General features: G+C 43.6%; 1 protein-coding gene across 1 annotated transcript in view; it reads left to right on the top strand.

The window, feature by feature from the left end:
* Positions 1-272: 272 nt before the first annotated feature.
* The window catches only part of LOC110303227 (sodium-dependent glucose transporter 1A), a 19,164-nt gene continuing 5,562 nt past the window's right edge, over positions 273-13,874 (top strand). Inside the window, exon 1 of the mRNA XM_021174244.2 lies at positions 273-641. The gene's annotated coding sequence lies outside the window, so the exon portion shown is untranslated. The remainder of the gene's footprint in view (positions 642-13,874) is intronic.

Genomic DNA, 13,874 nt, shown 5'->3' with positions numbered 1-13,874 from the left:
TTCAGCAGTTATCTCTAGCCTGAAAGTTGAATAAAAGATCTGGAAAGCTCAGGTGTGGACGGAGGGCAGGGGTGGGGCGTGTAAAGACGACCTCCCAGCTAGCGCTGGCGTGCTCCCTCAAGCATAAGCAGAACACTTTATAGAAGCAGCAGCTAGGCTGCAGTAGCAGCTCTAACACGCGCTGAGCTCCGTTTCCTAGGCAACCACCATGACTTCCGGTTTGACTCTAGGTTGGCTAGTGGCCTGACTCTGTCACGGGAACCGCCGCGATTCTGCAAGATGGAGAGTGAACATACTCGGTGGCCAGCTGGGGCCAGGGTCGAAGTCCAGCCGCCGGAGGTCTTGAGTCAGGACGGTCCCTGGGGACAGTGCTATCAGGAGGGACATCGGAGACTGGAGGAGCCGGAGTGCCGAGCCCCAGAGGGTGCACCCGCCCCTAGTAGCTCTCCGCAGCCGCCAAGCTGGAGCTGGACGTGAAGACCGGGAGCGCCGGGCCCGCGGCTGCGGCACAGAGGCTCCACCAGGCGGAGACCCGGGCGGAGAGCGAGCAGGCCACGGTGGCTTCCCGGCGGAGTGGCCGGGCCAGGAGCGTGCTGCGCTGGTTCTCCACCGCGGTCCTGTTTGCCGCCTTCCTGGGGCTGGTGAGAGCTGAGGCTGCACCCCTCCCAGGCTGGGGCGCGAGCCTCCTGCAGGGACCTGCCCTTCCCTGCTGGACTCTCACATTCGCTGCCTGCTTGTTGTGTGACCTTGAGCACTGAGGCTTCAGTTTCATCCGCTTAACACATAGGCACTTTTCTAATCACGGAGGGTCACTGTCAAGAGCGCGGGTGATTTTTGCCTAACATGATTTCCCCCTACAATCTATCTTTGTAGGGCTCTTCTTAGTACCAGGGAGACAAAAAAAGAGGTTGCCAGGATCTGTAGTCACTGTCCCCTACACCTTAATTATTATACAGAGAAATACTTGGCCGGGGTGGGGGCTGACTTTCTGGTGACTTGATTAAATTACACCAACCGCTTGATTTTTACAGATTTTACAGATATAATGGCAAGAGCAAAATGACTTTTTCTTGACAATACAAATGGTTAAGCGGTTGAGTCAAGCGCAGCCCTTACTCTGGTACAGCCCTCTTCAAACTAACTTCCATTGTATAAGTGATTTTCATGGAGCAAAGTACAAGGCTGTACGTGCTTTTTACAGATTCCGGAGCTACCCCCAATTCAGTGCTTGTGGCAAACCTCCCCATTCCCTATCACTTCATGGTTGTAGGCCAAGAGGGTCGGAAGGGTGAGTCCCCAGAGGAGAATAGCTCACTCTCTTCTAGACTCTGAGCCACACTCATTTCTTGGATTGTACTAATGGGACCGGATAAAGAAATCCCTGCAGGTGCTTACTGAGCGCTCGCTCCGTGTTTTCACTCTTCCTGTGCTCGCTACTTGCTGTGAACCTGTGCTCGCTCTGGTTCGTACCAATGCTGTCTAGGTAAGGTGCACACTTACCTTTGGAGCAGAATGGTGCAATTAGAATCGGTAGTTCTTGAAATGTAAACAAATTAGAAGCTTTAGTTAAGGAATTTCTTCTAAGTTCCAATTCATTAGCCTGTAGGTCTTGTTACTCCTATTAAAAAGAAAAAGCTGGAAAAGTTGATTTTTGCTTTTTCTTTATACAAAGTGATGTTGCAGGAACATCTGTGTCAGTACCTAAAGTCAAGTTCAGAAGGAGCAGATTTTGATAGTAGGTCAGTTATCACTGTTGCCCATTTCCGGGCAGTGGCAGCCTAGTGGGCTGAGTGTCTGTCTGCTCAGTCCCTTTGTCCAGAACTTTGTCTTAGTTTGTAGTTTGTTGACGTTAAGGTCAGTTACGGTGTCCTACCCAAGAGTCTCTTTCTATTTGGTCCATTTGTGGAGTTGAAAATGTCAATGGCAGGTTACTTTTCATAGTTCTTTAAGCTTTCCTCATGTTTTGTTACATACGTTTCTATGGGTACAGAAAAACATTCATGACTCTTGAGGTAATACAATATACCGGGAGTCAGTTATGATAGCCCCTGAGAGGATAGTGCCAAGACACTGAAATGGATCAAGATCAAACAATACACGTCATGCAATAGGTGCTCAATAAACTCAGACTCCCATTGGTCTTGGCTGGTATGACGGTGGTTAAGGTCCACAATGGCTGTAAGATTGATTGCTGATGTAAAGAAGTGTCCAAGTTTGGCATGGTGACACACGCCTGCAATCCCAGCACATAGGAAGTGAGGTAGAAGGATTAGGGATTTAGGACTATCCTCAGCTATATGGAGAGTTTGAGCTACCCTGAGCTACATGGGGCTCTGTCTCAAAAAACAAAACAAAACAAGGTATCTTTTGTTTTCCTGAAGAAAATCATTAGTTCAGTAAGTTCTACATCCATCAACACTGTATGTAGTCTGAACCTATGTATGAGAATTAAGAACATCAAAACTGTTCTGAAGCATGGCTGAGGATACCCTCAGGAAGTCTGTAAGACTGCACTGAGGCACAACACTAAACTAGAAACTTTGGAAGCTTTTCGTGGCAAGCTGAAAATCAGCACTTAAGTTTTACCAAATTTCAGCCCTACTGTGACATCTTTTAAAGTCAGACTAAACTTTCAAATGCTGTGGATTACGCAGACATTCTCTCACCCCCGAACTCCCTCCCCCACACCAAGGTTGTCCAACAGTTTGAAATGGCTGCAGAAGTCAAACCTTTAAAAGGTCAAAATTTTACTCTACACTTTTCTTATGGGTTAGTATTTTCCATGGCAAGAAACCAAAAGTACCAGATAAGAGGCATTTTAAAACCAACGACGAGTTGCTGGAGAGGTGGTGCTCTTGCAGGGAGCACCATCTGTTCCTTAGTACCTAGGCTGGGCTGCCTATAACCACCAGTGACTCCAGCTATGGAGGGACCTGATGCCTTTGCTCTTCTGGGGACCTGAGTATCTCCTGTGCACAGCACATCTGTACACATAATTAAGGAATAGTTAAATAATTAAATCTGTAAAAAAAAGTTAACAGGCATTTGATTGCTTTTTTGAGACTAGCAGAAAATAACAGACAAAAATCTCCCAGGATTTTGTAAGATATTGTTCCTTAGATTTAAGTTTATCTTCTAGAGGGAGAAAAACTTCCTATCAATTGACTTCTTTTGTGCTTTCATGGTCCCTTGATAATCAGAGAAAAATTTAAACAAATTATGGTTCATGTTTCCTGCCTTTAATAAAAAACTAAAAGAAAATTTCTTTCATCCTTTTACTCCTCCCTCCTCTCTCTCCTCCTCTTCCTCCTCTTCCTCCTCTTCCTCCTCTTCTTCCTCTTCCTCCTCCCCCACTTCTTCTTCCTCCTCCTCTTTCTTTCCCTCCCCCCCTCCTCCTTTTGACAAAATCTCTACCCCAGGCTGGTCTTGAACTCATTCTGTAGCTGATAATGACCTTGAACTCGTGATCCTCCCCAACCTGACCTGGCAGGTACTGGGGTGACAGGTGTGTACGAGCATGCTCCATTTATGTACTGTGAAGGAGCCCAGGGCATCATAAAAGCTAGGCAAGTACTCTAGCCATTGAGCTACATACCCTGCCCCAATTGTTAACTTTGAGGTGCCTGTAGCTCTTCAGAACCTTTCCAAAAGCATAGCGAGTGAGTTATGTGTTGGAGTTCTACTGAAGACACTCCTGAAATCTGTCCAATGGTTTTCCAACTGGTCCCCACTATACCACCTTTTGGATCATTTCAAGAGTGGCCGGGTGGTTCTGATTTCCATTTGGATTCCTCTCTCTTGGTTTTGGCTTCAGCATCTGCTTCTTTCACTGTATTTATGGTTTTAAAACCCTACGTGTTTCTAGAAGCTCCACATGAGCAAGTTCACTGAAGCACTGTCTGGTGAACTGCACGCTGTGTGTAGGAGCTAAGCAGCTGTGAAAAGGTAACACAGTCGGCAAAGACCTGCCCTCAGTGCTGTTCCCTCTCCATGCTGTGCCCGGCATGTGCTGGAGCCAAGGTTGAAGGATGCTACACTAACAAGCAATAGTCCATAGACAGGATTCCATTCCTACATAGTCTACAGGGAAATCCCCTGGAAAGATATCTGAACTTATAGTTTTTAGAATTCAGGTTTTCAATGTAGTGTGTGTGTGTGTGTGTGTGTGTGTGTGTGTGTGTGTGTGTGTGTGTTTGCAACGTGGTGTTCACAGGCAATCAGGGGACAACTCCAGAGAGTCCATTCACTCCTTCCAATTATGTGGGTCCAAGGGACTGAATTCTGGTTGTTAGTCTTAGCAGCAGGTGCCCTTACCTGATGAGCCATCTAGAAACAGTTTAATAAGCCTAGTCCAAATTCCTTTTATTTACATGGCTTTCAAAGCCCACCAGTAGGGTCATTAATGCAGGGCTGTTGTATTCCTGTATTCTGCCATAGTCAGACTGTCACAATGGCTGTAACTTGTCTTTGCTTGAGACTTTAGTGCTTGAATAGCATTTGGGGGAAAAAACTTTTGTTATTCTTCTTGCACAAACTTTAAGTTGTTCTGGTGCAGACTCAACAGCTCCTTTACCTCCAAATCCATCGCAAACAGTGGGAGCTGTAGGAAGTCCTCTGCAATAGCACACAGTTCACCAGGATGAGAAGGCCACAGAGTGGGCAGAGAGTAGCCAGAGGTTCAGCAGTGAGGAAGCCACTCTCATGAATCCACTGGGGACTCAGAGGTATCCTTTTATTTTCCCCCCAGTTAGTCTTGTGACAGGAGACATATGAACTTAAATATAAGTGTTTGAAACCCTTGGTAAGACAGGCTTGGCATCCACCACGCCAGATGCTTGCAGACCAACAGAATATTTCCAGGAATGCATCACATGGCTCTTTCCCCTGGAAAGTTTTCCTAATTTATGCAAGAGCATGTCTAGAGAAACAGAAGTATCACCGTGGGGGTGCTGGGGTTTGAACCTGGACCTCCCACATCTTTACCCCAGCCCCTCAGGCATCTTTTAAATCAGAGCCACACTTTGTGCAGGGGTAAAAGAGAGGAAAAGGAGTTTGGCAGACCGTTCTGGTTTCTTCTTCACCACACCCTAGTCCCAACATGGAGGGAGGAAGTCTATAACACTAAATTTGTTCTGTTGATTGTGAAATATTAATGTTCCCACCTATCCTCAGGAGTGGCTTCTCCCTCCTCTGAACCCCTGCAGTATCTGCTTGGCTGTAAGATTCATCGTTTCCCCAACTGAAGTGTTTGCCATGTAGCCAGCACCCTACAGCTGCAGAGACCAGCCACCCAGACACACTGTTAGAAACTTCTTCACTTGGAACTTATTCTTACCACTTCAGGACAGGTGCTAATTTTTCGTATTGACTGTTTTGGCCTCTGATTATCGGAAGGTTTAGGAAATTTCAAGGAAACCCACTCAAAAGGCAGGGACTGGTCATGCCAAACTGCAAGATCCAATCCTGTAAGAAGCTGAAGGCAATAGAAAAGTCCTCCACAGACCCAGGAGTTGAGTCCTTGTGGGTGGAAGAGTTTGAGCAGAAGTCTGTTAGATTTGTTCACCCATCTGTACGCGTAGAGATCTAAACAAAGCCTGACGGCAAACATTGCGTGATCCTCTTCGTTCTCTATTTTTGCTGGTGAGTAGGTTATCAGTGGAAAAGGTCATGTTATTTCCAGGGAGTATAGAGAGCAACGATGAGAGCTGTGTGGCCTGTCAAGGGGCATTCCCCTCCTCCAGTGTGACAGTGTCTCACTGGAGACATGCGACACTGTTGGCAGTAGTAATGTTTCCTATTTGAGAGCATCTAGCTCACCACCCCAGCACTGCTCTGGTGCTTGCGACAGCGTTAGCTTTTGCTGTATCCACACATTTATGGTCCCAGATATTTTTCTCAAAGGTGGGGACGGAGAAGAGGTATTGGAGGGAAAAGGGGAAAGACAGAGTTCCCTGTAATGACAGAGAACTTGCCTATGACCTTAGGGAAGTGACCCATAATTAGAGTACAGTCTGATTTCTGAGGAGAACTGTCCCAGACCAGCTTTTCCTTAAGGTCTCCAGCAGAGGCACAATTTGAGCAGACATGATAGTCTCTTCCAGTTAAGGGAAACAGATTCAAGACCAAAGGCCCAGAAGTTTTGCTGCAGAGAAAAACCTGGAATGGCTTCTGCCAATGAACGAAGTGAAGGGAGATACCTTAATGGTTTCTAAAAGACCATTCTCCAAGCTCTAGATCATGGAAATTCTGACTAGAATTTCCAGTTGGTGGGTTTGATGGGCTTTTTTCAACCTAGAGAAATTATACTTTGGTGTAATCCCTTAAGGCCATGACTACTGGGTAGTGCTATAGTTTATGAAAGTACAAGATACATGAGTTCCTATCACCAGGGGTATAGCCCTTTAAAAAAAGATTATCTGTGTTATGTGGGCAGGCCTGTAAGTGTTTATGTACACCATGTATGTGCAGGAGCCTGTGGAGTCCAGAAGAGACTTCCAGATCTCCTGGACCTTGTAGCCCAGGCTGGCTTCACACTCAATGTGTAGCCACGAGTGACGCTGAATGTTTGATCCTCCTATCTTCACCTCCCAAGTGCTAAGAGTCTAGGTCTGCACCACCATTGTGACAACTCAGTTTCATACACACACACACACACACACACACACACACACACACACACACACACACATTATCACTGTTGTATAGCACCTTTATTGTGTGGACCAAAATGAAGGTTTGAAAAGCCAAACTTTGGTTTGGACCCCCTTTTTCATATCCATTCACAGATACCTGGTTATGCTTTGAGTCACGTCAGCTCCTCCACGGGGAGTCTTGGAGAGCAGAGCTCTTGTTATCACAAGCTTTAAAGACTCAAGAGAGCCCCAGGCAGACAGCCAAGCTCCCCATGGGCCCATGCTTGGCAGAGGGTTTCCATCCCCTTAGACACCAGTTTTGTCTTTCCACTTCAGGTGCCTAAAACTGTTCATTAAATAGATTATGGTCGGTAATTAGACTTCACTCAGTCTTACAGAACACGTTCAAACTACATAGCTTAATAATTTCACCACTGACTACTTAGCATGAGAATCAGTCAAGTCATTCCTTGGTACTTAATTCTGATTGTGCCTGATGCTGGGTTAAACATCAGCTTAAGGTTTATGAGCCACTGGGTCCTTCATTAGAAGTCTGAGATTCCTACCCAATCCAATGGAACAATCTTAAAGTCACAGTTCCTGGAAAGTCGTTTCTGTGAATGTCCTTGAACGTCAAACTGACAGTGGCTTCACAAAGTACCACCCTAAACAACTGTAGGTGACAAGTCTTAAAATGACCATGACCAAAGTCCTCATGAGAGTTAAAATACTGATGCACTTGGCATGTTGGTTATGTTTATCATGTATGACTTCCATGCAGTAGATCATGTTGTGTTGCCCATTGATCAAAAGTGCATTCATCCTTCTGATCAACTAGGAATACAGGCCACAGTGCCTGGCTCTTGCATATAACACGTAAAGATAACAGTTAAAATTATGATTGGAGAATTTTTATGACTGTTGCACTATTTCTGCAGGACACCCCTTCAAAAGAAACAAAAATTATATCATGGCTTACTTTTTAGCAACGTTTCCCGTGTACTTTAATGGAACAAACTAGTCAAATTAATTGAATGTCTCTGCTTTTGTAAAGAGAATTATCTTTTTGAGATATTCTGAGGATCCATCTGGAAAACCTACAAATTACTTAATTCAAGGTCGAGAAGACTATTGGGGCCCAGAGATACGGCTCAGCAGTATCGAGCACTGGCTGCTCTTCCAGAGGACCTGGGTTTGATTTTCAGTATCCACACACAGCTCATCTATGATACATGTTACACGTCATGGTTACATGCATGTAACTTTAGTTCCAGGGGATCTAATGCTCTTCTGACTTCTGAGAGCACCAGACATGCATATGGGACACAGACATATGACCTGATTTGGGAAACTTCAGCAAAATGTCAGAGATCACAGTAAACAACAGTCCCTCTTTAACCAAAGTGACACTAACATTTTAAAGGCAAATGCAAAAAAAAAAAAAAAAAAGATGCAAATGCCTTGTTGGGACAACTTAGCTCTTTTACAGAGGACTCAGTTTCTTCCTGTGAAGAAAAACTTAACAGGTAAAGCAGGGAGCACGGGGCAGTGGGAAGCAGGGAGCATGGGGCAGTGGGAAGCAGGGAGCATGGGGACAGTGGGAAGCAGGGAGCACGGGGCAGTGGGAAGCAGGGAGCACGGGGACAGTGGGAAGCAGGGAGCACGGGGACAGTGGGAATCCCTGTTTTCAAGGCCAAGTACTTCAAATGTAAAACAAAAGCCTCCACAGTAGCTCATTAAGACTGAGTCTCACTGACTGGGGAAGGAGGCTGTAATGAATAAAATTGATGTTCTAATATTAAAAAGGAAAGAGGGGCAGCCAACATGTTAGGAAATCTTGTTTATTGTTGTAACAGCAAAAACAAAACTTGAGGTTTTGCAGTGAACCTTAGATTCTAGAAAACCTTGTAAGAGATTCTCTTTAACGTCAGCAAACATGGACACGTGTCCACAGCATTCCACAGTGTTCTTTTTTTTTTTTTTTAATTGTTGTTAGTAGATATTTTCCTTATTTACATTTCAAATGTTATTCCCTTTCCTGGTTTCCCCTCCAAAAACCCCCTATCCCCTCTCCCTGCTCCCCAACCCACCCACTCCTGCTTCCTGGCCCTGGCATTCTCCTGTACTGGAGCATAGAACCTTCACAGGACCAAGGGACTCTCCTCCCATAAGTGACCGACTAGGTCATCCTCTGCTACATATGCAGCTGGAGCCATGAGTCCCACCATGTGTTTTCTTTGGTTGGTGGTTTAGTTCCTGGGAGCTCTGGGGTTACTGGTTGGTTCATATTGTTCCTCCTATGGGGCTGCAAACCCTTTAAGCTCCTTGGATACTTCTCTAGCTCCTTCACTGGGGACCCTGTGCTCAGTCCAATGGATGGCTGTGAACATGCACTTCTGTATTTGTCAGGCACTGGCAGAGCATCTCAGGAGAGAGAGAGCTATATCAGGCTCCTGTCAGCAAGCTCTTGCTGGCATCCTCAACAGTGTCTGGATTTGGAGGTTGTTTATGGGATGGATCCCCAGATGGGGCTGTCTCTGGATGGTCATTCCTTCAGTCTCTACTCCACACTTTGTCTCTGTAACTCCTTCCATGGATGTTATGTTCCCCATTCTAAGAAGGACTGAAGTATCCACACTTTGGTCTTCCTTCTTCTTGAGTTTCATGTGTTTTTCAAATTGTTATCTTAGATATTCCGAGTTTCTGGGCTAATATCCACTTATCAGTGAGTGCATATCATGTGTGTTCTTTTGTGATTGGGTTACCTCACTCAGAATGATAGCCTCCAGATTCATTCATTTATTTAAGAATTTCATGAATTCATTGTTTTTAATAGCTGAGTAGTACTCCATTGTGTAAATGTACCACATTTGTATCCATTCCTCTGTTGAGGGACATCTAGGTTCTTTCCAGCTTCTGGCTATTATAAATAAGGCTTCTATGAACATAGTGGAGCATGTGTCCTTATTACATGTTGGAGCATATTCTGGGTATATGCCCAGGAGTGTTATTGCTGGATCCTCCAGTAGAACTATGTCCAATTTTCTGAGGAACTGCCAAAATGATTTCCAGAGTGGTTGTACCAGCTTGCAATCCCACCAGCAATGGAGGAGTGTTCCTCTTTCTCCACATCCTCACCAGCATCTGCTGTCACCTGAGTTTTTGATCTTAGACATTCTGACTGCTGTGAGGTGGAATCTCAGGGTTGTTTTGATTTGCATTTCCCTGTTGAACATTTTTTCAGGTGCTTCTCAGTCATTCGGTATTCCTCAGTTGAGAATTCTTTGTTTAGCTCTGTACTCCATTTTTTAATAGGGTTATTTGGTTTTTTGGAGTCTAACTTCTTGAGTTCTTTGTATATATTGAATATTATCCCTCTATTAGGTTTAGGATTGGTAAAGATCTTTTCCTAATCTGTTGGTTACCTTTTTATCTTATTGACAATGTCCTTTGCCTTACAGAAGCTTTGAAATTTTATGAGGTTCCATTTGTCGATTCTTGATCTTACAGCACAAGCCATTGGTGTTCTGTTCATGAATTCCCCCTCCCCTCCCCCCCGCCGTACCCGTATCTTCGAGGCTCTTCCCTATCTTCTCCTCTATAAATTTCAGTGTCTCTGGTTTTATGTGGAGGTCCTTGGTTCACTTAGATTTGAGCTTTGTACAAGGAGATAAGAATGGATCAATTTGCATTCTTCTACATGCTAACCTCCAGTTGAGCCAGCACCATTTGTTAAAAATGCTGTCTTTTTTCCACTGGGTGGTTTTAGCTCCTTTGTCAAAGATCAAGTGACCATAGGTGTGTGGGTTCATTTCTGGGTCTTCAATTCTATTCCATTGATCTACCTTTCCGTCGCTGTACCAGTACCATGCAGTTTTTTTTAAATCACAATTGCTTTAGGTCAGGCATGGTGATTCCATCAGAAGTTCTTTTATTGTTGAGAACAGTTTTTGCTATCTCAGGTTTTTTTTTGTTATTCCAGATGAATTTGCAGATTGCCCTTTCTAACTCTGTGAAGAATTGAGTTGGAATTTTGATGGGGATTGCGTTGAATCTGTAGATTGCTTTTGTCAAGATAGCCATTTTTACTATATTAATCCTGCCAATCCATGAGCATGGGAGATCTTTCCATCTTCAATTTCTTTCTTCAGAGACTTGAAGTTCTTATCATACAGGTCTTTCACTTCCTTAGTTAGAGTCACTCCAAGATATTTTATATTATTTGTGACTATTGTGAAGGGTGTTGTTTCCCTAGTTTCTTTCTCAGCCTGTTTATCCTTTGTGTAGAGAAAGGCCACTGATTTGAGGTTTTTTTTTTGTTTGTTTGTTTTTGTTTTTGAGACAGGGCTTCTCTGTATAGCCCTGGATGTCATGGAACTCACTTTGTAGACCAGGCTGGCCTCGAACTCAGAAATCTGCCTGCCTCTGCCTCCTGAGTGCTATGTCATCTGCAAATAGTGATATTTTGACTTCTTCCTTTCCAATTTGTATCCCCTTGATCTCCTTTTGTTGTCTAACTGCTCTGGCTAGGATTTCAAGTACTATATTGAATAGGTAGGGTGAGAGTGGGTAGCCTTGTCTAGTCCCTGATTTTAGTGGGATTGCTTCAAGTTTCTCTCCATTTAGTTTGATGTTGGCTACTGCTTTGCTGTATATTGCTTTTATTATGTTTAGGTATGGGCCTTGAATTCCTGATCTTTCCAAGACTTTTTTCCTGAATGGGTGTTGAATTTTGTCAAATGCTTTCTCAGCATCTAATGAGATGATCATGTATGTTTTTTTTTCCTTTGAGTGTGTTTATATACTGGATTATGTTGATGGATTTCCATATATTGAACCATCCCTGCATCCCTGGGATGAAGCCTACTTGATCATAATGGATGATCATTTTGATGTATTCTTGGAATCAGTTTGAGAGAATTTTATTATTTTTGCATCGATATTCATAAGGGAAATTAGTCTGAAGTTCTTCTTTGTTGGGTCTTTGTGTGGTTTAGGTATCAGAGTAATTGTGGCTTCATAGAANTCATTTCTGGGTCTTCAATTCTATTCCATTGATCTACCTTTCCGTCGCTGTACCAGTACCATGCAGTTTTTTTTAAATCACAATTGCTTTAGGTCAGGCATGGTGATTCCATCAGAAGTTCTTTTATTGTTGAGAACAGTTTTTGCTATCTCAGGTTTTTTTTTGTTATTCCAGATGAATTTGCAGATTGCCCTTTCTAACTCTGTGAAGAATTGAGTTGGAATTTTGATGGGGATTGCGTTGAATCTGTAGATTGCTTTTGTCAAGATAGCCATTTTTACTATATTAATCCTGCCAATCCATGAGCATGGGAGATCTTTCCATCTTCAATTTCTTTCTTCAGAGACTTGAAGTTCTTATCATACAGGTCTTTCACTTCCTTAGTTAGAGTCACTCCAAGATATTTTATATTATTTGTGACTATTGTGAAGGGTGTTGTTTCCCTAGTTTCTTTCTCAGCCTGTTTATCCTTTGTGTAGAGAAAGGCCACTGATTTGAGGTTTTTTTTTTGTTTGTTTGTTTTTGTTTTTGAGACAGGGCTTCTCTGTATAGCCCTGGATGTCATGGAACTCACTTTGTAGACCAGGCTGGCCTCGAACTCAGAAATCTGCCTGCCTCTGCCTCCTGAGTGCTATGTCATCTGCAAATAGTGATATTTTGACTTCTTCCTTTCCAATTTGTATCCCCTTGATCTCCTTTTGTTGTCTAACTGCTCTGGCTAGGATTTCAAGTACTATATTGAATAGGTAGGGTGAGAGTGGGTAGCCTTGTCTAGTCCCTGATTTTAGTGGGATTGCTTCAAGTTTCTCTCCATTTAGTTTGATGTTGGCTACTGCTTTGCTGTATATTGCTTTTATTATGTTTAGGTATGGGCCTTGAATTCCTGATCTTTCCAAGACTTTTTTCCTGAATGGGTGTTGAATTTTGTCAAATGCTTTCTCAGCATCTAATGAGATGATCATGTATGTTTTTTTTTCCTTTGAGTGTGTTTATATACTGGATTATGTTGATGGATTTCCATATATTGAACCATCCCTGCATCCCTGGGATGAAGCCTACTTGATCATAATGGATGATCATTTTGATGTATTCTTGGAATCAGTTTGAGAGAATTTTATTATTTTTGCATCGATATTCATAAGGGAAATTAGTCTGAAGTTCTTCTTTGTTGGGTCTTTGTGTGGTTTAGGTATCAGAGTAATTGTGGCTTCATAGAACAAATTGGGTAGAGTACCTTCTGTTTCTATTTTGTGGAATAGTTTGAGGAGTATTGGTATTAAATTTTCTTTGAAGGTCTGATAGAAGTCTGTACTAAACCCATCTGGTCCTGGGCTTTTTTTGGTTGGGAGACTATTAATGACTGTTTATATTTCTTTAGAGGATATGAGACTGTTTAGATTGTTAATCCTGTGAGTCTGTAAGTCTGTGTCAGCACTCCTGGGAGACCAGCTCTCTCCTGGCAAGACCAGTGCACAGAGAGCTTTGGAACAGCACCACCTCCTGGGTGCAGATGTAGGCCCTGCTGCTCTCTGTGCTTCTGCAGCCTGTGTGCTCCTGAGTCATAGGAGAGAAAATGGCGATCTGCCCTGAGTCCCAGGGTCAGACACTTACTGAGGCAAGCTCTCCTCTGGCGGTGAAGGTGCACAGAGGACTGAGTTTCACGGTGTTCTTCTTATCTGTTCAGTTTCTGCCCTGTTTCCTCCTCTTATTTTTGAACTATCCTATGTTAGTACAAAATTTGCTTTATTTTTTCCTTTAAAAAAGCATCAGCAAGACGCTTTCTAGGTCTTCCTGATTAAAGCGTATCTTAGCATTCCTCTACACTTTTTGGTTTTGCTAATTTTAGTTTTGCACATTAATTAAAGTTTAATATTTTAATGATTTTAAAATTACACCTGTGTGTGTGCACATGTGGGCGTGTGCATATGAGTTCAGGTGCCTGCTGAAGCTGGAGGTGTGAGTCCCTCCTGAGCTGGAGGTGTGAGTCCCTCCTGAGCTGGAGGTTCAGACAGTTGTGAGTAACCCGCTGTGACCCGTGCTGGGAACTGACCCTGTGTCTTCTGCAAGACCAGCCAACCTCTTAACCCCCCGAGCCATCTCTCCACCCCTCTTTTTTTTTTTTTTTTTTCTTTTTTTGGTTTTTCGAGACAGGGTTTCTCTGTATAGCCCCGGCTGTCCTGGAACTTACTTTGTAGACCAGGCTGGCCTCGAACTCA

Source organism: Mus caroli, chromosome 10, assembly GCF_900094665.2.
Source record: "Mus caroli chromosome 10, CAROLI_EIJ_v1.1, whole genome shotgun sequence".
Lineage (NCBI taxonomy): Eukaryota > Metazoa > Chordata > Mammalia > Rodentia > Muridae > Mus > Mus caroli.
The sequence above is the reverse complement of the archived record's forward strand: the minus strand, read 5'-3'. Positions and strand labels throughout refer to the sequence as shown.